Source organism: Chiloscyllium plagiosum, chromosome 30 (assembly GCF_004010195.1).
Source record: "Chiloscyllium plagiosum isolate BGI_BamShark_2017 chromosome 30, ASM401019v2, whole genome shotgun sequence".
NCBI classification, from domain to species: domain Eukaryota; kingdom Metazoa; phylum Chordata; class Chondrichthyes; order Orectolobiformes; family Hemiscylliidae; genus Chiloscyllium; species Chiloscyllium plagiosum.
The window spans coordinates 19,773,466-19,797,735 of record NC_057739.1 but is presented as its reverse complement, the minus strand read 5'-3'; the positions used below and the strand labels follow the sequence as shown (position 1 = coordinate 19,797,735).

Below are 24,270 nucleotides of genomic sequence, written 5' to 3'. Positions count from 1 at the left end.
CTAGGGGAGGTGTTAGAAGCAGAAATGTGAGCAAAGTTTGAGTTCTTTCGACAGATAAACATTCAGGGAATAGAGGGATACAGAGCATGTGCAAACAGGTGGGATTAGTTTAGATTAGTATTGTGGTCAGCACAGACATAGTGGGAAAAAGGGCCTGCTCCTGTGCTTATTCTGTGCTACTCTGTCTATGTTCACTTTTTTTTGCAAAAGGGGGTAGAATATTCTTCAGTGTTTACATGTTTACTTGTAAGGCACCATGGGTCAGATCAGCTTTCAAGAAGAGAACTTGAGGTGTATCCAGTTGCAGATCCTGTTTCCAGAGAGCACACCCATCCTGCAGGTTTACTGTGTACTGTCAAAGGCCTTCTCCTGGTCCAGGCTGATGAGGTAGGTGTCCAACATATCTCACCGCATTGGTCATATACCTGAGTAGCATGAAGCTGTCTGAGATCCTCTGGTTGAGTGCAGCACAGGTCTGGTCAGGATGAATCACCAACTCCACAGTAGCTTGACCCATTGACCAGAGGCCTAGGTCAGAATGTTATACTCCATATCCGGCAGTGAGATGGGTTGTCAGTTTTGAATGTCTTCCCTCTTCTGCCTCCTGCTTGCAAATGAGGTGAGGATGCCTTGCCTCGTGCATTGGGACACCACTGATCACATCCTGCCAACTCGAGTACCTCCCTGCCAACTTTCTCTCACCTGCCTTCCAACTGATTTCCCAGCTGTGTCAATAATTTGCCCTCAATTCTGTGGATTTCTATCTTAGTTTTTTTATGTGGGACTTTCTCCAATGTCTTCTGGAAGTCCTGTAGGTCCTGGCTGATCAGATGCCACGGGGTGAATACATCTCAATCTGAGGCCGAGAGTTCACCCCCAGGAGCCTGTGGGCTGAGGGAATTGTGTGTGTCTGCTGCTACCCCTCCCTGACCCTTTCTCATTTTTAATCCCATCTCCCCAGTTCTTGAAGCTTAAAATGCCGCCCAGTTGTGCTCCCAGTTGCCATGGTGACCAGCCTGAAGAAAACAAGCATTTAAACCTTCAAGAGTAAAATAAATACCGAGAGCATTATCAGAAAGAAAACAGTCTTGCAAATGTGGTTTAATATCCCGAGGCTCCTGTTGTTTTATTTTAATTGTTTTTCGTACTTAACAAGTATTTTGCAATAGCAAAGGTTGATCTACTGATAAAAATGTTTGCTTAGAGTTTGACTGAAAGATCTGGCTACGAACCACAAGGTGCTACACTTACTTAGATGGGCGAACGAATTGTGCTAATGATGCACAGAAATGCAGCGAGACACATAATAGTGTCTCAACCTCAGTCCTGAGCCAGCAGCAACATCCGAGACAATCCACCGCCCTCCCGGCATTGTTTTAACAGGATACTCACTCTCGATTGCAACTCCGAGACTGCAGCATCTCACCTTTCCGCTTCGCACGGTCTATCCCTCACTGAGTGGGCGCTGTAATTATAGTGGCCATCTCTCTCCACCTTCTCCAGAGGCTTCGGAACTTCCAGGATCCCAGCCGCCGCTTCTTATCTGGTGCGGTATAACCCACACACAGCGGGTCAGAGCATGGTTTGTATTGTATTTCCCGGGGAGATGTGTGAGTGTCCCCTGTCATTGTGCGTGAGGGTTGGGGACAAGAAACGAGAGCTTTCCCAGGGGCGCAGGGCTGCTGCAAGGGTGAGGTGCTGCAGTCTCAGAAGCTGTTACCAGTGTCTGACTGTCTCTCGCTGTAGCACATGGGAGGGGGGCAGCTGGCTCTGCTGTCTTTGGAGCTCCCCCATCCCCGACCCAGCTAGTGTGTTCCCCCACCCCACTCTGGCAACATTACCGGGCCGGAATGAAGGGGCGTTTCATACTGCATTCAGGGTTTATGGTAGAACACAGGGGAAAGTGTCCGTGTATATGAATGTCCTTTTATAATACAGAATAATTCCGTGTGTAATGAAGTGCTGGCAACTCGCCTCCTAAACGTTTTTTTTAAATACTAATTTCAGCCAATAATCGAAAGTGGAGGCAGTACCTCGACGGCAAATAGGATTTCTGTCAGCCTGCACATCATTTGTCTGGCCGTGTTTAAAACAGCGATCAGTAATTGATTAGTTCTGCTCTGACGCTGCGCTTTATATGTGTTGGCTTAGATAACAACTGAACCAGCACAATATTCATTTGGAATGGTTTAACCAAATTAAGAAGTTTCCGCGAGGTATTTCATTCACACCGGCTCCACTGTACCGATTTGTACTTGAGGAATGGATGTAAAATGGCTTAACTTAAGTGAAATAATGTGCATTCCCTCCCAGGCTAGTAGGGGGACGGTGGCTCAGTGGCGAGCACTGCTACCTCACAGCGCCGGAGACCCGGGTTCAATTCCGACCTCAGTCTGTCTGTGTCTGGCGTGGCTTAGTTAACAACTGAGGTTTTCCTCTCCAAAGGTGTGTTAGGTATAAATGTAGGGGTGTGGGTAGGTTGCTCTTCGGAGGGTCGGTGTGGGCCAGCCAAAGGGCCTGTTCCCACACCGTAGGGAATCCAATCTAATCATCTTCATTTTCACAAGCAGCAATTGAGAACAACCATTTGGACTGAAGCCCCGCCTCATGTTTAGTCAAAGTGAAACAAAATGCTATTACATTGATAGCTCATAAATCATAATTTCTTCCAGAGTATTTCAATCTGAATTACATCTCTGTACCAGCCGATAGCCTGGAAGTATGAGAATATAATTTGCAAATTGAGGGCTCTTGTACAGTGGTATTGTCACTACCTCTGGGCCCAAAGGCCAGGATTGAAGTCCCACTTGATCCAAGGTGTGACATAACCTGTCTGGACTTGTTGACTAAAGATCTCGACGTCCTGCTTGTGAAATTCAAGACAGATCAAAGTGAAATGTGCTATTTGGTGCGATTGCAGATCACCTTGAAAATAACAATCAAAAGTGGGTAGAGGAGCAAAGGGATACGAATATCTATATCACTAAAACAGTGGCACAGCTTAACGGGACCATGAGAAAGGGAGCCCAGAAGTGGGTTCATTTCCAGAGGGGCGGGGGGGGGATTGTAAAGTAAGAAAGTGAGGCTAACGTTAAGGAGACCCTTGGTTAGGCCACAGTTGGAGAACCATGCAACTCTAATCATCATCTCTCAAGGAGATAGTGAGGAGGGTGTGCAATAAGGTGCACTTGGATGACACTGGAACTGAGGTTAGCCTGTTTGGTAAGAATATGTTATTGAGAAAAAGTGGTTGAGATGTGATTTAATCAAGATCTTTAGAAAGATGAAAGTTTTTGATAGATTAGACACACAGCATGCTTCCACTTCAGGGAGAATTAAAGGCCAACAGTACAGGAGTCACCAAGAGATCTAACAGCGAAACCAGGAAGTACTCCTTTATCCAGAGAGTGGCCAAAATGTGGAACCTGTTGTCCTGCCACAGAGAGACTGGCTGTAGTGCATAGTATGAACCTAAAGGACCACAGGCATCTCTCGCCATTGGAGAGAGATTGAGAGACAATTGGTTTTATATAGCTTGAGGATAACCATACCACAGGCATAGGGTAGGGGAAGGAGACCGCCCACCGCGTGTGGGAAGTGGTACAGTGTTAGATGTATTTAAGCGGAAGCTAGCTATGAACATAGAGGCTTTGTGGTGCAGAGAGTAATATCACGGCTTCAAGCCGGAAGTTCCAGGTTTGAGTCTGTTCCACAATTTGATGGCTGTGGAAGGTACATTCAAACAGCGGGCTGATTTTCACCTTGTAAATCTTAGATATCTATGGCAGGCAGTAAGAGTAGGAGAGTCTCTCAATCAGCTAAGTCCCTCCTGTGGAGCGACCTGTTTCGTAACAGACTTAATCTATGTTTATTCTCCACCTTCCACCCCGCCCAAGAGTCTCTAAGATAAATACACGGGAAAATCACATAAAATCATGACAGAATTAAATGAGGAACGAGGCGCAAGATTGGAGGGGAACATTATGCATTTATCGGACTGAATTTATATTGAATGTTCTTTTATGCCAATATTCAATATCTTAACAGCAATTAGGGCATTGAAAATAAAAATCCTCATGTTGGCACTTTGGGGGGTTAATGCACTCAACTCAGATCATTGGGTACTGTGGCTCTGTCCTCCTGTGGCACCAGGAGGTAGATGGTGGTTCCCAGTAATGCTGGGACCCGCAATGTTGCAGAGCTGCAGCACATAAGCAGAACATTCCGGGCAATGGCCCGTTTCCGTGGTGCTTGAATCTGTACACAGAATGAACGCTCATTTCAGTCCTGGTGGCTGATTGGGATTGAAGTTTGTTTTTCCATAAGCTCTGTCAGAAATTGACAGCGACAGCAGCAGCAGCAGTTTGAGGTTCAGTTCACCTCTCCCTCGATTTAATTAAAGCCAGTTCAAGCATGTACCGCGGCTCAGCAATTCCAGCTGTTTCCATGGCGACGACATGAGCCTTTCATCCCACCTCAAGGATCACAACATGAATCAGCAAACAAGGTTCCCAAACTCACCAGCAATCCAGTGGCGCAGGCAATTCTTAATACTGCCCTCCACTGGGATACACACACACACTCTCTATGCAGATAGACCGTACAGATATGTGCACATACATTTACACACAAACACATCCATAGACCCAGCTCTTAGACATATAGACAACCATACATACACTCACTCCCTATACACAAACGCCATACAGATATGAGCACATGCATTTAGACACTCATACATCCACAGGCCCAGCTGTCAGATAGATACAAAGCGTCCACACAAATACAGTCACGCACAGAGCAGCGTATATACATCTCTCCATGAACATTTTACATTACCCTCCCCTTATTTTCCTGCCATCAATTAAACGCCGTTCATGTTTATATTCACCAATAGGCAAGTTCATTTACTGGCCCATGCAGCGAAACAAATTATGGATTAGCAGATTATCGTCAAAGTTTAAATACAAACACAATGGTTTACAGCACACTGTATGTGTAGAACTGACACAATCTACAAGTTCCCTTTCACTTCAGAGTTACAGAGGGATAGGTAATATTTAAACAGCTGACCCTATTGTTTATTTCCCCAGCAACTCTTCCCTGTCTTTAACTGTTAGACAACCCGCACAGCATTGAACATACGGTTTCTCCAGCAACTTCTGCGGGAATGAAATGTCCTTATTGAAGGAATTGTTCAGGTCGAGCGCTTCCATTGGAACCTGCTTTCCCAGTGGAACTGTGCGGCAGGGTGTTTGGACAGTGTTGTGTGACAGCCGGCGGCGCTTCTCTGGTTTTCTCAGGGAGGTTTTGCCAAGCTTGCTCTCCTTTCTCTCTCAGCTCAGCGTGTGAATCAGGGCAATCGCAACCTCCCAGGCACCCGCCCGTACCGGCACCCCCAGCCTGACTCCATGCCTCCCCTGTCAAATGCAGCGAATGTTCAGCATCCCAGGATGGAGCCGGGAGTTCTCATCTTCCTGCTCTACGTGATGATCATTCACGAACTGGTTTGTGGCTGGATGGAATATCAAAGGCAAGCGTCCAAACCCAAGAAACAAGCCCGTCCCGTCTGGTCTTCCAGGTGAGTCTCTATCAGCAAGTATGTTGTTTCCTCAACTAAACATCTGTCTTGAGTTAAATCAAACTCTAAATGTTTACTCGAAATATTCAGATTATTGAAGATCACTGAAGATGCAGAATCGTTCTGACAGTAGAATTGTATGGCGCCAGCTGACAATTGTTTATGTTTTAGGAAAGGACTTACATTTTATATAGCTCATGTAAAAGCCTCAAACTCTCAACATGTTTTCATATTTATATCAGGCAAGGATTGATGAATAAGATCTGGTGCTCATTAGGATAGGGCTGGCAAAAAATTCGGATGACCCCAAGTTTACATGGAGTAACATGGATCAGGATCAGATTATTCAATAACCTGAAGACACAGGGTCAAGGAGGGAAAATCTGGGTGTTGTTCCTGACTGAGAGACAGAGCCCCCCTCCCAACCTGAGTACAGCAGCCCCAATAGGTGCATCCTGTCCAGTCATGGTGCCCCCTTTCCCAGACTCTGACAGAAGTAACAAAAACCTGGATGAAGGTTTCAACAGAGGCTGAGTAGAATCAGGTGACATTACAAAGGCAGAAACAAGAGATCCTGGTGATGGTGCAGATGTGCAGCTGAAAGCCTATCTCAAGGTCAAGCAATACACTGAGACTTCAAACAGTCTGATTCAGGTAGGTGCAGGAGAGGGGAAGATATACTGGTGATAGAGAGAGAGAAGGTTGTAGCAGGGACCAAAGACAATCGCTTCAACCTTCCCAATACTTAATTAGAGGAAATTTCTGCTCATCCACTACGGAGCAAGCAGTCTGACAATTGCAAGACAGTGACAGGATTGAGAAAGGTGCTTGTGTTATAGGGTCAGGTACATGAAGAAATAGGTGTCATGTTTTCAACTGATGTAGCAAGGAATATGTTTTTCGGGAAAGTGCTCTGCAATCTAGTTCTGGGACAGCTACAAAGTCAACACCCATCAGTGAACATGATCGAGTTAAAGAAGCAAAAAGGAAAGTGAACACACAAGTCGAACAATCAATAAATAAGGTTTATTAGCCATCATTACTAGGAAATTGAAGAATACAAGAAAGCCTTGCTGCAGTTACATAGAACCTTTGTGAGACCACACTTGAAGTACTGTGTACAATTCTGGTCTTCATATCCAGGGAAAGAACATACACGACTTACAAATGTTCATTAGATTGATTCCTGAGAAAAGAAGGCTACCCAATGAGTAGAAAATGAGTAGTTCTTCAATGTTTAGAATAATGAAAATCAATTTCTTTGAAAAGTAAAAATGTTTTAAGACATTAACAAGATAGATGCTGAGAGATTGTTTCCCTGGCTGAAGAGGCCAGAACTAGAGGTAATGCTTTCAAGTAAGGGAGGGGTGCCTGTGACTGTTTAAGCTGAGATGAGGTGACATTTCACTCAGAAAGTTGTGAACACTTAGAATTCTCAATTCTGGTGTATTATAAATATTTGATCATAAAGTAATTTGAAGACTGAGATGGATGGGTTTGTGGGCACAAAGGGAATCAAGGGTTATGGAGATGACATACAAGTTAAACCATGATTTTATTGAATGAAAACACATGCTCAATAATCCTTATAGCCTATTTTCTAAATCCTACTTCTTATGTTTTTGGAGAAAATTGTGCAAATAGGAGAAGGGTGAGGAGAAAACAGGACAAATTGAGAAATAAATCTTGGTTGGTAGTTTATACAGGATATTGTTTGGGAGGCTGGTATGAAGTGTTTGGAGGTGATGAAGATGATAAGAGTTTCAGCAACAACAGGCACATGACAGAGGCAAAGACACAAATAGCCATAGGTTTTCGGAGGATGAAAAGAAACAGTCTGTTAATAGTAGGATGCAATGCTCAGCTCAAATAGTCAATGTGATCATTGTTGCACAAAGAACCTAGAGCAAAGTGATTTCTGGTGTCATTCAATGCAACTAAACTATTTTGTATACTAAATAATTTCTAATATTAATGCTATCAGATAATAAATAAATAGTGGTTTACCAGAAAATTGAAAGAAATTGTTTTTCAGACCTCTTTGTGCAGCCAATGCCCTCGAACTAAATATTCATATCTTGTGCTTATAAAATCTAGTATCCTCCCAAAGTATGTTCAATTACATGTTTCACCTTACATGGTGACAGTCTCAGTGGTTGGGCTATTTTGTAACTGACAGACTGGATAATTGCTGTGTTATTATTAAGACCTTTATAGGCATTCGTGAAATAAATCTCTATTGAAGTACCCACCATGAACCCAACAGCTGCCAGGCTTATTCATTAAAACTAATGCAGTGAAGTGTTCATGAAATACTCTCTGTCATTTGAGGTTTATTAACTCCATATACATATATATATAGCAACCCATGTTAGAGTCGACACTGAAAATAAAACAATGCAAGACTAGTTTTACCTAGAATGTGACAATAGAACAAGAACCACAAATTCAAATTATTGAAAGGCACATTTAAAATGCGTCTGTGTTTGTAACCAAAAGATGGTTAGCATTTGGTCAGCATTGGAAGCAAAACCATTAGAATGCTATCAGAAATGTTTCTTTTTAAGCTGAATGAACTTGGATGGATAAATATCCTTCCTCATCCACAAGGTAACAATTTGAGCTCTACCACAGCTCTTTTTATTCATGGTCACAAATGGTATCATTTCTATAAGTAAGCTTGTATTCCCCATGATATAAAACCAATAACTCAGTGAACAAGATCTACCAGCAGACACACTTGGGGTCAAACAATGGGAAACAATAGAAGTCACTAACAAATTTGAATGACCACAGGGAGAGTGGTCCTTGAACAAGTTTAGGACACGCCAAGACCCCTGTGCAGCTAATCTCCACAGCTGGGATCTTAGTACAAGTCCTGATGCGCTGGTGGAGAAACACCAGAAATGTTGCACATTACTGAGGAGTGACCCCTCTACAGATTAAGTGGTGAGCGATCTATCTTTGACTCGACATATCAGGAGGCCACTTCTTGGCTCTCATAATTTATTTACGCTAAATTAACAAATAAAGGAGGAGTGGTGTGTCACAACTTCTACAATATACCCCTTTGATAATACACATGCCTGTAAGCATATGTTACACATCACAAAACATATGCCTGCAACATCCTTTTGATCTCTCATTTACTCACAAATCGCAGTGCCATCAGATCGTAGGGTGAAAACACAACTGAGTGCAATAACTTAAATTACATAAGAGCAACAAAAATCAGCAGAAGAATGTTAAATATAAACACAGCCTAATGGGTCTTGTGGCACAGTAGTAGTGTCCCTATCTCTGAGCCAGGAGCCCTGGTTCAAGCCCTGCTCCAGAGGTGTGTCTCTGAACAGATTGATTAAAAAATATCCAAAACATAGCTATTGCTTGACTAGAGAATAACAATATGTTTCAGAATTGAGTAATTTCTGAGAATCTTTAAACAATGTCTTTGATGATGGTGAAGGTCTGATAAAGATCTTCTCCACCGAGTTCTGCCTGCTGCAGTGAACTGTAAAAATGGTTAAGTAGAGCACTGGAGACCTAGAAAAGCAGCTAATGCTAATTCCTGCAACTAGCATTTCATTCTTTAGATCAGAGAAGATCTTTCTGGAATAGGAAAATGCTTTGAGGGAATTATAAATTATCTTTGCAGTCACTAATAAATATAAATTATCTCTATTACTGAAGCAAATTAGGTATAATCCCACTGTCTGGAATGTGTTTACTATGTCAGGATGAAAGTATTGACAATGTCTGAACAATGTCCAGGTGCTTAATAACTTTATAAAATGGGTGCTGCTCAGATCAGCACTTCCCTTTTATTACGTCCTTGCTGTGTTGATTATATTATGCCTTGCAGATTGCCATTTACTGGCTCTGCTCATTATTGCTGGCATGGGAGAATGCAAGTTAATGAATGTATTGTGGTCTGTATTGTACACTGACTGACAACTTCCTAAAGCTGTACCATATTTATTATTGAGACCTCTTAGGGAACAGGTCTTTGTGAGCTGTTTTAAAGGAATTGTCAAGGCACTGTGTTTTGGAGGTTAGCACTGCTGCCTCACAGTGCCAGGGATCCGGATTCAATTCCAGCCTCAGGCGACTGTCTGTATGGACTTTGCACGTTCTCCCTGTGTCTGTGTGGGTTTCTTCTGGGTGCTCCAGTTTCTTCCCACAGTGCAAAGATGTACAGTTTAGGTGAATTGGCCATGCTAAATTGCTCATAGTCTTCTGGGGTGCATTAGCTTGGTGCATTAGTCAGGGAAATCGTAGAGTAATAGGGGTAGGGGAATGGGTCTGGAGGGACACTGTTTGGAGGGTCAGTGTGGACTTATTGCACCAAAATGGCCTGTTTCCACACTGTAGGAATTCTATGAAGTTATGTCCTTGCTTTCCTCCTAATATCCTTTTGGAGGTTCAAAAACTAGGGAAACTGAATTTTGCATGCCATATTATTTCATTGCCATGATAAAAAAAGCTCCTCTTTTCAAAAGTCTTTGTGTCTCAACCCTAACAATGCTCTAAGCTCAAAATTAGCGAGCTAACGTATTTATTTGATAATCCATAATGCCTTTCTTTTTCAGCAACATGTCTTCAGTGCTGAAATCCATCTTGCCCCAATTTTATCAGTGCCACTGTCAGAAATAGCAGACTTTCAGAACACTATTTAAACCAATTCTGCCTAGATTACTGTTTTGTCTTTGCTTTATATGAAAGCCCTGTAAAAACACATCAACATTCCTGCAGAATGAATGATTCAAGCATTGAGACGATTGGAGTACATCGATAAGCAACATGTCTTTAATAATTAAATTAACTTTGTCTTTAATAATTGTCATTTTCCTCAATCTGGACTGAGTTAGGTGTAAGGGTTTTGTACTTTCATCAGCAAATATACATTCCTGTTCTTATAGAACTCTTCTCTAATTTTGTCATAACTGGAAACTGCTGTGGTGCCCAATTCTCTTGGGACATACTAATAATGGTCACTGAAAGTTAATTTCACTTTCAATTATGATTAAAATTACTAATTTACCACATTGTCTAATTAAGAATATTCCCTAGTACATAAACATACCACACAGAAGGAAGTCATTCTCCTCTATTGTGTAAATTTGAATAAGGTATTAATTAATTGAATTTGAACATTTAGCTTTGAGCTGTGGTACAGGAATTTTGACAGACCAAACGGAAAGGCAATGATGTTAATGTTTCTTTAAGCGATAACATTGTAATTGCCAACTTAAGAATCACCACACTTCATTTTCTAATTTCTAATGTGAAGCATTTGAGCCTGACTTTGCTATGTTGTTCATCTGTCTTGTTTTAGTCATGTGAAATCTGGAAGTTTAACACACTCCAGATCTCTGAATCGTTATACAAAACGTGAGAAATTCCGCGATTGGAAGAAGTCTGGACGCATAGTCAGAAAAGCCTGAACACAAAATGCAAATCAGAACTGATTATCAACCTGGGAGTCTATCATGTTCTGAATGTGTGTGTGACTAAGTGATTCCAAGGAGCTGCCAATATCTGCCTTGGTGTGTTGATGCTATCTAACAACCTTACAGTGTCATGTCGTCTCTACAAAGGAAACACATCATGTGATAACAATAGGAATGTTAATGTGTACCTTTTTTGCACAAGAAATCAACAACTTTGTATTATTTATTGTAATTCTGTATGCTGTGATACGTTAATATATTATTACATATGACAGAGTTGGGGCCATTATCAGTAGTGTGATTTTTCCTTGCCATTGTTAAACAACAGTGCTTCTTACCACTTTCTGTCAGGAAGCCTTGTGTTCTCAGCACACGATATTTCCAGCATTGTGTTAATTTGGAGCATCCCGTTTGAACATGTGCAACACTGGAAAAGGGTAAGAGAAATATCAAAGCCTAAGGACACATAGGAATGACAAATTTGAAATAAAACTCTTAAGGGACTGCTGACCTCCCATTTCACACATTGGTAGTCCACAGTTGAAAGCTTAAATTCAGTTTATATGCTGCCATGCCAAATCAGTATTCAAATGCAGAGGAAGAAACAAAGTCTCTGCCTATGATTGGAATTCTATTTTACTCATATGTCTTTAAGCAAGGGTGATTGACATCCATAAATATGTAGCATACATTAAGATTCACATCAAACATGTTTCCTGTTACTGGAATACATGTCAACTAGTCTTAAAGAACCACTGAAGGTAACCTTCCGGTCACAAACCTACTATTAGAAAATGTCGAACCTTTAGTTCTGAATACATATTCAAATACTATTTATTGTTTTTAATAAATGCATGTTGTTTCTGTTGTAAAATGTGCAAAAATGTTTTCTTTAATTTACAATAGTGAATATTAAAACATAGAAATCTAATGAGGCAGAGAAATTCACAGTAGCACTGGACTAAATATCAAATTATTTAGTCAATAATTTATTTGAAAAATGTTGCCAAACAATGCAAGATTCCAATGACTTCAGTGCTTTTTAAAGATGAAAAATGCTATGTCAGCAGAGTCTTGCATGATTTGTGAAAATGTCACAAAAAAAGCATCCAAACTTCTACTTTCCAATATACCTTTGATTCTGGATGTGTATTCATGTAATTATTAAAGATCTGTGTTCAATGATCTAGAGTTCAATGTCTATTCTAATTTATATGGATTTAGTGCACAATATATTTGGCCAATTTATATTTCACTATTCATTGAGTACATTTTCAGTCCTTGGTTGGAGGTAAATGGATCCAGATAATTAGCCATTCCTGATGAAGGGCTTTTGCCTGAAACATCAATTTTCCTGCTCCTCGGATGCTGCCTGACCTGCTGTACTTTTCCAGCGCCACACTCTTGACCCAGATAATTAGATCCAAAACAGCAAGTCCTGCCTCCCAGTGATTTGAAGAGGCATTGGGATTTGTATGCTGGCAGGATATAAAAATGTATAAGGTCAGAACGTTAGCCTGTAAGTGAGAAACTTATTATCTAGTGAAAGGGTGGGAAGCTTTTTTCGATTGTAGGCATAGGGATCAGTGGATGTCTAGTCATGAAGTGGATCCTTTTAGTACAATAACATTAAATGGAAATGGCTCAGAGAACCATCCAGACTGTGAAATGCAGTGGCCTTTGAGTGTTTAAATGCTGCTGAGACCGCTCTGCAAGCACTGTGGCACCTCGAGGTGAGTAATTCTGTGGGGGTGTAGCAGGTGGATCCAGGCGGCTGTGATCTCACTTTCAGAGACCAAATGTGGAGATGAGACTGAACTACTTGGATTTGCGCCTGAACAGTGATGAGTTGCAGCTACTGCCACAGCAAGTTCAGGCCATTGTTCCCAAGGGAAGAAAAGTGCTGGATAAGAGGCAAGCAAAAAACAATGGTAATATCCCACACATTGGGTATATTGACAATAAATTAGCAATATTGGCGTTTCAGAAGGAAGCATCTATCAAGGCTGGTGGCAGCAGAGTTAGATGCACTCCTTGCTAGTGGCATCAGTGTGCCCTGCCAATTGCTGTCACAGTGATTAGGGCACCAAACATCTTTGCTTCTGAAAAGCAGCTGAACTCCCTGGTATCTCACAGTCAGCGGTTTATCACAGCATTTGGGAGGTGGTGGATGCCCTGGTTCAGAGGATGCATCTACATTCAGAGGGATTATCCTGAATTCACCGCCAGTGAGCCACTGAGATTTGCCTCCATCACTGGACTCCCTCAGGTGCATGGTGTTGTCCAGGTCACCAAGTGGCCACCATGATCATTTGTGGACTGGAAGTGATGCAACTCATCAATGTTCAACTAGTATGCAACCACCAGATGAGATTCCTGCAGCTATGTCCCATTATGGATACAATTACAGGTCCCACAGTTGTTCATAAAGCTTGTGACAATGAAGAGGAGTGATGATTGCAAGGTGCAAAGCTTATCTGGTGAAGACGTGGGTGCTGATGTATAGACACAATCCTTAATACAGGTATGAAGATGTTACAACTGCTTCCTCCACTGAGCATAGCATTAAACGTTTCAAGATGTGCTTCTGCTGTCCTAGCTTGGGTTTGCCATAAGCAGGACCAGAGATAGAAATCACGGGCCATGGTGCTTCCAGGCCCCTTATACCCAAACTTGCCCTCACTCTTAATTCCTCAACAGCTACTGTTGAGTGTCTTTTCTATGTACTTGAGACTCTATAGAACAGAGGAATGCAGCATGTGTTTATTAGCTGATGCAGTCAAGTAGCATCAATAACTTCTATATTGGAGTTGAGTAAAGGTGTGTTTGGACTTGCAGAGAAGAATTATCAACCCTCCAAAACTACAATGCACGAGGAAAACATCAATTTCCGAGATAATCTCAGTATTTGGCACAAGATGGAGGCATAAGTTAGCAACGGTTTCCACAAAATAAATGGCTTACACACAAAAAAATCACTAAACACCCCATTCATAGACTATTGAGGTCACAGCTTATGTGTTTCCTTTGCGTAATCCCACAGCTAAAATGTTTTAACCAGATAGTCACTATTCTCATCTTAGATCTCAATTCTAGATTTAAATTTAACAATTGACACATTGCTCATTACTTAATTTTATGCATTTAGTAATTACAAATTTAAGCAGCCTTTAGCTAGAGATTCTACATTCATTTGCAAAGATTTCCTCAATTCAGTGATTTCAGGTTTTCCTGGATCTTTGTTGACAACTTTAAATCTTTCTCTGTCTTTTGTGGCTCCCGTCTCTCCCTAGCCCCTTATAACCTCCTTCCTTTTCTTCCCCCTTATTGCTTTCTGCTCCCTCTTCCCCTTGCAATCTCTTCCTCTCCTTCACCCCTTTTTCAGCCTCCACCTTTCCCACCACTCTCTTAAGGCCAGGTTACAATGCAATGCTCTAGGCTTAGGCCATGGCTCAATACACAGTGCCCTTGAGCTTCTCCATCTTCGAACCCCTCTTAAACTGTCAGTACAATAATGGCAGTTGCCTCCTTGATAAATTGACTCCTTGTCATTGATGCACACGATTGAGTGTTCAACACATTCCCTGACCACAAACGGGCTTGCTCATGTAAAATTGATTGCCATACAGTGGGGTTGGGACCAAGAATTACACCCCATTGGGCCCACCCTTGAATAAAGGCTCTGCCATGCAATTCATTTGATACTCAAGAACAATATAATATTTAGACTAGTTGATAGAACTCCAGAGAAGAACAATGATTTAGAATACAATCAAAGGCTGCATTTTATCATTGGTTGGACAGTGTGAGTTCTGATATTCTCAGCTAAACCATTTGATAAATCCAACGACTTTTCAGCTGGGCAGTAGGCAATCTGTTCAAGACCTGTATTAGATATCAACAGGCAAACAAAAGTGCATTGCCATCAGCTTGGGAATGTTGTACAAGATACTAATTTCAACCAGGAGAGGAGCAAATCAGGTGAGGACTTGAGGCAGGCAGCATCGTTGAGGGGAGCAGGAAAGCTAACGGCCCTGTAATTAAACAGCGTCATTGCGAGGAGCGAGTGAGGCATGGACCCTCACAGAGAAGTGGATAAACCAGTGGCGGAGGGACTTTGTTCATAAACAAGAACAAGATTTCTCTAGTCCATATTTATGTAGGAGCAAGGGTAAAATAAGAGTAAAGGATCCATGCGCTATTTTGCTAAAGTATATCTGAGAAGCTGTGACCTGTGGTTTACACACTCTGCACAATGTGAGACATCCTGGATGCTGCTGGCAATCTCAACGACTATGGTTTCAGGAGGTGTCTCCAGATGGAGCAAATCCAGCTCTGGGTTTCACAGCGTGAGCATCAGCAGGGCGTTCAGAAGGCTGAATGCTTCGTAGCTAGCTCGTTTTAAACCATGGTCATCCTCTAGTTTAAGGAAGTGCTGGCTGAGAAGGCAACCAGGCAGTGAGGAAACTGTCAAAACAATGGGAGACATTCAAGGAGGAAAGAGCAAGAATAGAGATGAAAGATGTTCTTCTAAAGTCAAAAGGCGATACCACGATTGGACAGCCATGGATGACAAGGGGTACAAAGGTTAGGATGAAGAAAAAATGAAAAGTTTTAAGGCAGACAGCGAAGGCTCAATACTGCAGAGTCCTTGGAGGAATATAAAAAATGCCAAGTGAGAGGGTCTTAAAAAAGAAATTAGGAAAGCAATGAGAATGCATGTTACTGCATTGGTGGGTAAAATTGGTGGGTAGTCATTGGGCAGCACAGTGGCTCAGTGGTTCGCACTGCTGCCTCACAGCACCAGGGACCCGGGTTCAATTTCTGTCTCAGGTGACTGTCTGTGTGGAGTTCGCACATTCTCCCCGTGTGCTCCTCTGAGTTCTCTGGTTTCCTCCCACAGTCCAAAGATGTGTCGGTTAGGTGAATTGGCCATTCTAAATTGCCCATAGTGTTAGGTGCATTAGTCAGGGATAAATATAGGATAGGAGAATGGGTCTGGGTGGGTTGTTCTTCGGAGGGTTGGTGTGGACCTATTGGGCTGACGGGCCAGTTTCAATACTGTAGGGAATCTAATTCTAATAAAGAACAATCCAATGGATTTTTAAAAATGTAATGTAAGTCCAAACGATTAACCAGGGGAAACGTAGGGTCCACAGACGAAATCTTGTACAGACTGAGACATGCAGCACCGCAATGTATACTTTGCATTGGTTTTCATAATAGAAAAGGACAATGCAGATATCGATATCAGGAATTTCAAGAAATTTTCAAATCCTCTTTGGAGTACCAGGCGACTGGAGAACTGCTGACGTTGTCCCATTATTAAAAAAAAACAGGGAGTAAGGGAGTATGGGACGGCACGGTGGTTCAGTGGTTAGAGCTGAAAATGTGTTGCTGGAAAAGCGCAGCAGGTCAGGCAGCATCCTTGTGGTTGGAGGGTTCCTAGGTGGAAGATGAGGCGCTCTTCCTCCAACCGTCGTTTTGTTGTGGTCTGGCGATGGAGGAGTCCAAAGACCTGCATATCCTTGGTGGAGTGGGAGGGGGAGTTGAAGTGTTGAGCCACAGGGTGGTTGGGTTGGTTGGTCCGGGTGTCCCAGAGGTGTTCTCTGAAACGTTCCGCAAGTAGCCGGCCTGTCTCCCCAATATACTACTGCCTCACAGCACCAGGGTCCCAGGTTCGATTCCAGCCTTGGGTGACTGTCTGTGTGGAGTTTACGCATTCTCACTGTGTCTGCATGGATTTCCTCCGGGTGCTCCAGTTTCCTCCCACAGTCCAAAGATGTGCAGGTCAGGTGAATTGGCCATGCTAAATTGCCCATTGGTTAGGTGCATTAGTCAGAGGGAAAAGGGTCTGGCTGGGTTACTCTGCGGAGGGTCAGTGTGGAGTTGTTGGCTGTAGGTAATCTAATCTAATCTATAAGGGATTGAGCCAGTCAGTCTAAACTCAGTGGTGGGGAAATTATTAGAGAGAATTCTCAGTGACAGCATACACCTGCACTTGAAGATATTCTGATTAATCAGGGATAATCTACACAGATTTGTTAAAAGGAGGCTGTCTTTGACAAATTTGATCAACTTTTTTGAGGCAATAGCCAGCAGTGTTGATGAGGGGAATGCATTTGATTGTCTACAAAGACTTCAACGAGGCTTTTAATAAGATCCCTCATGCCAGATTGGTCAAGGAAGTCAGAGCCCATGGAATACAAGAGAAAGTGGCACATTGGATCCAAATTTAGTTGAGAGGTAGGAAGCAAAGTGTGATGGTAAAGGGCTGTTTCTGTGACAGTCTGTTTCCAGTGAGATCTCATGGGACCTGGTACTGGGCCCTTGCCTTTTGTGGTATACGTGAATGACTTGTACTTAAGTGGAGCTGGTGTAATCAAGAGGTTTGGGAATAACATGAAAATTAGTAGGTTTGTAAATAGTGAGGAAGACAGCTGTAAACTGCAGGAAGAAGTCAAACGACTGGTTAGAGCAAAAGAGAAAATGCTGTAAAATCTCAGCAGGTCTGGCAGCATCTGTAAGGAGAGAAAAGAGCTGACATTTTGAGTCTAACTGACCCTTTGACAAAGCTGACAAAGGGTCAGTTAGACTCGAAACGTCAGATCTTTTCTCTCCTTACAGATGCTGCTAGACCTGCTGAGATTTTACAGCATTTTCTCTTTTGGTTTCAGATTCCAGCATCCACAGTAATTTGCTTTTATCAACTGGTTTGAGCAAGTGGAATTCAATCCGGAGAACTGTGAGACAAAGCAAGAGATTACACGATGAATGATAGGATTCTGGAAAGTACTGAAGATGAGAGAGACCTCAGTGAGCATGTACATTGATCTCTGAAGGCAGCTGACTAAGTAGGTAAGATGGTTAAGAAGGCATGTGGAATGCTTGTCTTTATTAGCCAAGGCATGGAATACAAAATATGGAGATTATGCTGGACAGGATGTTGCCAGGTACAGAAGGTTTGAGTCATAAAGAAAGTCTGGATAGGCTGTGATTTTTTTCACTGGAAAGTGTGCGGCACAGTGGTGCAGTGGTTAGCACTGCTGCCTCACAGCGCCAGAGACCTGGGTTCAATTCCCACCTCAGGCGACTGACTGTGTGGAGTTTGCACATTCTCCCCATGTCTGCGTGGGTTTCCTCCGGGTGCTCCGGTTTCCTCCCACAGTCCAAAAATATGCAGGTTAGGTGAAGGGGTATATGTAGGGGAATGGGGGTCTGGGTGGTTTGCGCTTCGGCGGGTCGGTGTGGACTTGTTGGGCCGAAGGGCCTGTTTCCACACTGTAACTAATCTAATCTAAAGTAAGAGGTTAAGACGTGACCTTATAGAAGTTTATAAAATAATGAGAGGTATAGATAGAGTTAATGGTAGTTGGAGTTTCCCGAAGATGGGGAACTTCAAGACTAGGGGGGACATTTTTAAGGTGAGAGGAGAGAAATTTTAAAAGGACATGAGGGGCAAATCTTTTTTATACAGAGGGACGTTCACATGTGGAATGAACTTCCAGAGGCAGTGGTGGATGTGGGTACAATTACAACGTTTAAAAAATGTTTGGATAAGTAACTAAATAGGAAAGGCTTGGAGGGATTTGGGTCAGGAGCAGGCAATTACTAGCTTAGTTTAGAGATTATAGTCAGCATGGACTGGTTGGACCAAAGGGTTTGTTTCTGTGCTGTATAACTCTATGGCTCTATAACTGTATAAAACACTGGTTTGGCCGCAACTTGAGTTTTGATCAGCACATTATCAAAATGATGTGATTGCACGAGAGAGATGTGATGGGAGATTTACCTGGATGCTGAATGGGCTCCAAGCTATGAGGAAATATTAGATAGGCTGGGGTTGTTTTCCTTGCAACAGCAAAGGTTGAGAGGGGTCCTTGTAGAAGTGCATAAGTTGGTGAGGGGTATAGATACGGTATAGAAAGCTACTTTTTCCTTAAATAAAGGGGTCAATTACAGGGGCATAGATTTAAGGTAAGAGTTAAAAGACTGAGGATAGTTGAGGAGAAATGTTTTCACTCAGAGATTTGAAGGAGTCTGAAACCAACTATCTGAAAGAGTGGTTGAGTTAGAAATTCTCGTAATATTTAAGCAGCATTTAGATTTTTACTTACATTGCAGTATCTTCCAGGACTATGGGCCAAAAGCTGGAAAATGACCTTAATGGAATCTGATCTTTTATTATAACAAATGAAAGCAGTCAGCTCCTCTGGTTCCTCCATAACCCATGAAGCTCAAACTGTCAGCCCACAGTCTCACACATTCTGTGAATATTCTGAAGACAAGAAAATTACCATTGACTCATCAGGGAACACAAATAGTTTCCGATGAACGAGAAACAGAAAATGTTGAAGTACTCAGCCGGTCAGACTACCTCTGTAGAAGAGAAACAAGATTGAACAGTCAGGTCAATGAACTCTGGTTCTCTCTCCAGACATGTTGTTTAAGTGCAGAATTTTCTATTTTTATTTCACATACCCAGAATCCAGAGAACTGTGGTTCCTGATTTTTGACAGACTTCCCCATGCTTGATTCTGTCATGCCACCTCCCTCTCTTAACCTGTGCGTTGCTTCCGCACATAGATTCATCCTATTGTACCAACTATATTTTCAAAGAAGGAAATAAAAACCTGAAAGAAATCTCCATGGTTGATTGTAGCCATTATATCCTACATTGTGGTCGACAGGAGCTAACATATTACTGGTATTAGAATTTGCAGAAGCCATTCTTTAAAGATGTACTTCTCTTTTTCTATTGCACTTACTTGTACATTACATAAATGTACTGCTCCTGTGAAATGCTGTGAATTGGGAACCTTCCCTATCAAAGATGTTTATAGTTTCTCCAAAGATGTGGTCAAATCTCGCTCTCCACCTTGTGACTGGCTAATATTATCAAAACTAGATTTTTCATAACACACGGTTTGCATTGGCTGAGGTTATCATGAAGAGTCTCCTTTCAACCTCTCCTCTCACTGGAAGCATGGTGACCTTCAGGTAAAACTACCACCAGTTGTTTCTAATGAGAGAGCAGCCCAATGGTCTGATATCTGGATATCTCAGCCTTAAATATATGTAACTTATTCAGCACCTACAGACCCCATGATAAAGAATTCCACAGATTCACTACACTCTGAGAAAAGAAATTTGTCCCCATTTCTGTCGTAATCATGTGACTCCTTACTCTGAGAATATACCCTCTGGTCCTAGGCTCTCCCACCAGAGGAAACAATCTCTCCACATCCACCCTGGCAAAGCCCCTAAGAAGCTTGTACATTGCAATAGGGTTGCCTCTCATCTTCAAAACTCCAATGAGTTGGTCCAAACTACTCAAACTGTTCTCATAAGAAAATCTCTCTATACCCAGGATCAATCTAATGAACCTTCTCTGGATTGTTTCCAACGCCAATATATCTTTCTTTATATCAGGGGACCAAAACAGTTTGCAATATTCTAGGTTTGGTCCAACTAGTGCTTTGTATATTATTAGCAAGATCTTTGTATATTTATACTCCATTCCCTACAAAATAAGATCAACATTCCACTTGCCTTCCCTATTACCTGCTGAACCTAAATGCTAACTTTTTGTAATTTATTCATGACGGCTCCCAAATTTCTCTGTTCTGCAGCTTCCTGCAGTCTTTCCACAATTAAATGATATTCAGCTCCTCTAGTTTTCCTGCTAAAATGTATAAGCTTATATTTTACAATTTTATCCCAAGATTTTGCCCACTCAGAGAGTATGATGTGAAGTTTAATCTTGACTTGCAAAAGAGGGTTGTATAAACACCTGAGGAGAAAAGGTTTTGTAAGGGTTTGGAAAGTGGGACTACATGAGTTGCTCTTGCAAAAAGCTTGCACATATACGACAGTCTGAATGGTCTCTTATGGGCTGTAACACAGAAGAAAGGGAACATTTTCAAGTTAAGAGACCAATCATTTAGGATTCAAACGGGGAGAAATTTCTTCACTCAAAGGGTTGTGAAACTTGGAAGTATACTAGCCCAGTGGGTTGTGCATGCACATTCATTGGATATAGTTAAGGTTGGGAGAGGTAGGTTTTTGGTCTCCTTGAGAATCAGGGAATATGAGAAGCAATCTGGAAAGTAGAGGTGAAGTTGAAGATAAGCTAAGACCATGTTGAATGATGAAAAGACTCAACATGCCTTCTCCTGCTCCTATTTATTACATTTTTTTGAAACCCTTTATGTCTCCATTTCAGAATTATTGCTGCTGTCTGTGAATATAAGCTGATTAATGTGTCAATTTTTCCACTCTGTGTACAGTAATGATGAAGTGCACCAGATGGTTGCTCCCAAATACTGCCTCTTAGTAACCAGTGAGAGATCTAATGAAAGAGTCCAGCCAACAAACTCATTAGTGAATAAGATCCGATTTAGTACAGGCTTTTTCATATGTTCTTGGTTGGAGGTGACTCTGGTATTTTTGAAATACATGTGTACAGGGGCAGAAAACCTCCAGCTTTATATTCAATGCATTGTAAATGTAACATTAACGGCAAATCTTAAAGATTAAATGACGCAATTGCAAAAAAATCCTCGGCCCATTAACCTTGAATGTGGGTTTATTGTTAAATAGAATGACTATAAAAGCTATGTATCAGAGGATGTACTGTCAAATAAACAGCCTTCAAACAGATGGATGTTAGTTTTGTTTAGCTCAGTCACTTCATTCTTTTGCTCAGAGACAGTTTTGGGTGGTGTCACTTGATTGGTCACTTTCATGGAGAGTAGCTCCATGTAAAACCTAAGACTTCAGAGAGATTATAACAAAAACAACTTTGGTAAGTTTGATGAATCCTCTTCTCTGTTTAGTATCTGCAAAGAGCTTTTGCAAATATTTGTAGGGAAAGATTATTTGTAGGTTCAATCGTGTCTTTCCCTTTTATTGCTATTTCATCCCTCAGTACCCTAGATGGGTTTTATTTTGCCATAATGAATTATTCCCTAGCAAACATTTGAGGGCTTCTTATATTCCTGGCTGTAAACTGTCACTTGTTTCTCCATATTTTCATTCCAGGTTGCAAGGTCATTGGATTCCTCCTAAATTTCCTGATCTTCCTATTAAATTTATAGTGGTTAACCTGAAATCGCCAATTTTTTTCTCAACTCTATATTCAACCTGATTAATTCATGATCTCTGGAAAAATGCTGATATCATGAAGTTTTCAGACTAAGAGACTGATCTCCTTTAGGGAGGGAAATCTAGCATCCTTCCTGCTTTGGCTTATACAGCCGAACAATAGTTAATAGTTGTATCAAATTACTTCCCTTGCAGCATGAGTATGATGGACAAAGTGGCCTCTTATTAGATTAGATTACTTACAGTGTGGAAACATGCCCTTCGGCCCAACAAGTCCACACCGACCCACCGAAGCACAACCCACATTTACCCTTACATTTACCCCTTACCTAACACTACGGGCAATTTAGCATGGCTAATTCATCTGACCTGCACACATTTTTGGACTGTGGGAGGAAACCAAAGCACCCGGAGGAAACCCACGCAGACACGGGGAGAATGTGCAAACTCCACACGGTCAGTCGCCTGAGGCGGGAATTGAACCCGGGTCTCTAGCGCTGTGAGGTAGCAGTGCTAACCACTGTGCCACCGTGCTGCCCACTATGTAGCCCACTATGTAGCAAATCTTTTTATATTATCATATAGAAAAACAATAAGAACAAAAACTGTACCGGTACATGACAGCAGTTAGTTTATACTATCAACTACTCAGGGAAATCAGACAATAAATGCAGATCCTGCCAACAACGCTCACATGCCAAGAAGAAAAAGTCAAAATATATATTTGCAATGTAACTCAGATGCTGCCTGACCTGTTGTGCTTTTCCAGCATCACACTCGGCAATGTAACTGCAGCCTCATATTTTAAAATCTCCCTTTTTTTTGTCCTGCACTTTTCTCCTTCCTTCTTTATTTTTCAGTTACTCTTTGTCAGGGCACAGAAATTGTTGTTCATTTTATTCTCTCTGAAGTCTTAGGTTTTATATGAGGTTATTCTCCGTGAAAGTGAGCGATCAAGTGTCACCACCCACAACTGTCTCTGAGCAACAGAATGAAGTGATTGAGCTAAACAAAACTGGCTTCCAACTGTTTGAAGGCTGAATACTTGACAGTACATAATTTAACTACAATGAGACTGCCAATTAAAGTGTGTAAGTCACTAAATAACTACAGTTGACATTCAGCAATAGATCTGTTAATGTTGGAATGATTCGGGACCAAGAGATCACTGGTGGAATGTTGCTCAACCTTGAAAATTAGGAGTTAACACCAGACTATTGGAAATGAATCAAATAAAATAAAAGCCCATAGTGTTAGGGGCAAGGTACTGGCATGGATAGAGGTTTGGCTGACTGGCAGACAGCAGATAAAGGAGCCTTTTTCACGATCGCAGCTGGTGACAAGTGGAGTTCCACAGAGTTCAGTGTTAGGACCACAACTATTCACATTATTCATTAGCAATCTGAATGAAGAAACTGAGGGCACTGTTGCTAAGTTTGCAGATGACACAAAGGTAGGTAGAGGGATAGGTAGTGTTAAGAAAGCAGGAAGGCTGCAGAAGGACTTGGACAGGCTTGGAGTGGGCAAAGAAATGGCAGATGGAATACAATGTGAGGAACTGTGAGGTGATACACTTCCCTCGTTTAAGGAAGAACATGCAGGTCTTGAAGGGGGTCAAGAGGAAGATCATAAGAATGATCTTGGGAATGAAATGCTTGTCATACGAGGAGTGCTTGAGGACTTTGGGCCTGTACTCAATGGAGTTTAGAAGGATGAGGGGTTATCTTATTCAAACTTATAGAATCCTCGGAGGCTTGGAAAGCATGCACACAGAGAACATGTTTCCATGAGTAGGAGAGACGAGGATGCAAAGGCCTAGTCTCCGAGTGAAGGCATGGCCTTTTAGAACTGAGATGAAGAAGATGAAGAAGAATTTCTAAGAACTCATCTCTGCATACCTTGACACTGTCTTGTCCCCCTTAGTCCAAGAACTCCCCACCTACGTTCGGGACACCACCCACGCCCTCCACCTCCTCCATGATTTTCGCTTCCCCAGCCCCCAACGCCTTATCTTCACCATTGACATCCACTCCCTATACACCTCCATCCCCATCACGAAGGACTCAAAGCCCTCCGCTTCTTCCTTTCCCGCCGACCCAACCAGTACCCTTCCACTGACACCCTCCTTCGACT

The 24,270-nt window shown here is 42.0% G+C and overlaps 1 protein-coding gene and 1 long non-coding RNA gene across 2 annotated transcripts in view; both read left to right on the top strand.

Annotated features, from left to right (window-relative positions):
* Positions 1 to 1,065: 1,065 nt before the first annotated feature.
* On the top strand, positions 1,066 to 12,202 carry LOC122564780. Its single transcript, XR_006315998.1, has 3 exons — positions 1,066 to 1,582; positions 5,341 to 5,581; positions 10,917 to 12,202. It is a non-coding gene; the product is annotated as an uncharacterized LOC122564780 (long non-coding RNA).
* A 5,055-nt stretch (positions 12,203 to 17,257) lies between these two features.
* LOC122564778 (P2Y purinoceptor 4-like) overlaps positions 17,258 to 24,270 on the top strand; it is a 23,182-nt gene continuing 16,169 nt past the window's right edge. Inside the window, exon 1 of the mRNA XM_043719993.1 lies at positions 17,258 to 17,277. The gene's annotated coding sequence lies outside the window, so the exon portion shown is untranslated. The remainder of the gene's footprint in view (positions 17,278 to 24,270) is intronic.